Source organism: Sabethes cyaneus, chromosome 2 (genome assembly GCF_943734655.1).
Source record: "Sabethes cyaneus chromosome 2, idSabCyanKW18_F2, whole genome shotgun sequence".
Lineage (NCBI taxonomy): Eukaryota > Metazoa > Arthropoda > Insecta > Diptera > Culicidae > Sabethes > Sabethes cyaneus.
The window spans coordinates 99,579,303-99,581,973 of NC_071354.1; positions in this window are offsets into that span (position 1 = coordinate 99,579,303).

Here is a 2,671-nt window from a genome sequence, read left to right on the forward strand (position 1 = left end):
AGACAGGCTCAGCGATTCCTGTTTAGATTGAATCCCGAAGATGAACCGATAGTATATGTGATGGACGTAGCGACGCTTGGGGCGACTTGTTCACCTAGTTCGGCGCAGTACGTCAAAAATATCAATCCGGAGAAGTACGCCGGGCAATACCTGGAAGCAGCGGCGGCAATAATCCAGCGGCATTACGTCGACGACTATTTCGACAGTGTCGATATGATCGATGAGGCCGTAGAGAGGGCAAAGCAGGTAAGCATAATACATAAAGGCGAGGGGTTTGAGATTAGAAATTGGGTTTCAAATTCTCCGGAGGTGCTTAAGAGTTTGGGGGAAGAAGGCCGTCTATTACTATTGTTCATTTCAACCGTGATAAGGAAACTGCCCATGAACATGTCCTTGGTATAATATGGGACCCGATACTTGACGAATTCTTCTTTTTCACTCTGCTACGCGACGAAGTTGATCCATATTTGCATGGGGATAAGTGGCCGACGAAAAGGATAGCCATGAGCTCTAGGTTTGCTGTTTCTATTTACGATACACGGTAAAATAATTGTCCAGCATCTGTGGCGTAAGGGCTGCCACTGGGATGCAGAAATCAACTCTGTAAGCTGGATCCTGTAGAAACGGTGGACTAATTTACTGCCAGAAGTGGAGGAAATACGTATTCCACGATGCTATGTTGGAAATTCCATGTCTACTGATGTCGAGTCGCTCGAAATACATGTTTTTACGGATGCGAGTGAACATGCTTATGGCTGTGTGGCGTATTTGCATGCAGTAATCAACGGGGTGATTCAATACTGTTTGGTTATGTCTCGGGCAAAGGTGGCACCGCTCAAGCGTCAGTCGATACCCCGTTTAGAATTGATGGCGGCGTTGCTTGGCTCTCGAATGAATCAAACGATCGTGGGAACTCATTCCTTGCATATTACTCGCTGTACCTTTTGAACCGATTCCCGCACGGTGCGGTGTGTTCCTGGCTTCAATCTGACCAGTGCAAATTTAAACAGTTCGTAGCATTCAGGGTAGGAGAAGTACTAGAACTGACGCGAGTCTGGGACTGGCGATGGATATCGACAAAACAAAATGGGGCTGACATGACTAGCGAGAAAATAAGAGGTGTCGTATTGTTTCACGAAGTGCTGGAAGTAGAAACGATATCAACCTGGAAAAGATTGTTGAGAGTGGCGGCAACCGTATTGAGATTTGTGCACAATTGTAGGCGGAAGCGTAAAGGGTTAGCGCTATTAGTTGCAAAGGCGACGATAAAACAGCAACAGTTGCTGAAGATGCGGTATTAGACGATTATAGAGCCATTGCGACAAGAAGCGGAGAAGTTTTTATGGAAACAAGCTCAGTGGGATAGCTTTCCGGATGAGATGAGTGTGCTCGCGAAAAACCTACAGCTGAAGCTAGGCCAGAAAGCGGAAAGAATAGCGAAAAATAGCTACATCTACAAGTGTTTACCTGCTCTTGACCAAGATGGCGTGCTAAGAGTGGACGGTAGATTGACGAATGCCGAGAATATACCTTTGGCACAAAGGTACCCTGTTATCCTAAGTCGTTTCCATAACGTAACGAAGAGAATTCTTAAAGATTACCACGAAAAGTTCGGCCATGCTAACGGAGAGACCGTATTTAACGAAATGCGAAAGAAGCTTGAAATCCCGAATTTGCGAACTGCCTTTCAGTAAGTAGCAAGGGAATGTGTGTGGTGCAAAGTTCACCGATGTATTCCACGAGCACCAAGAATGGCTCCTCTGCCTGTGCAACGTGTCAGTTCTGGCCATTCAAGACCACTTAGCGCAGTTGGCGTTGACTATTTGGGGCCTTTGGAAGTAACCTTCGGACGAAGAAAATAGAAACGATGGATTTCCGTTTTCACATGCCTGGCTGTACATGCAGTGCATCTAGAAGTAGCCCATACCCTGTCAATGCAATCATGTCTCCTAGCTTTAAGAAGATTCTACAGTCAATATGGCGAGCCAGAGGAGTGATGATGATGATGGTGATCAGTCCTTCTACCGCTTGGTACTTCAATCCCCCTTGCACACCACACATGGGCGGCATCTGCGAACGGATGGTGAGATCCGTGAAGGAAGCGATGAGAATATTACACATTGGAAAGAAGCTTACTGATGAGATTCTCAACACAACCGTTGCGGAAGTAGCGGACATGATTGACCTTCGTCCCCTGACTTATAAGCCCCAAGAGCTGGCGGGCGAGGAAGCCATTACTCCGTACCACTTTCTTCGTGGAACAGTGACTAGCTCGGATGCTAAAGTACATACAACTGGTTCGACAGTGACCACTGGACAAAACATAGGCGGGCAACAGTGGAATGGGTCATTACACAATGTGCCAAATGATTTGGTTCTACTTGCACGCCGATTGTTTACGGAGGCTTCGATCAATTGGGCACTCAGCTCTTTTAAACCAATGAAATCTCCAGGTCCGGATGGTATTCTACCCATTTTCTTACAAAAAACGGACGGTGTTATAATGTCCGAGCTCATCAACCTCTTTCGAGCCAGTTTCACTCTGGGATATATCCCGGAGAATTGGCGGAAAGCAAGGGTGGTGTTCATACCTAAGGCTGGCAAAAAAGACAAAACCATGCCTTAGGCTTTCAGACCGATAAGTCTGACTTCAACGCTTCTTAAGCTGATG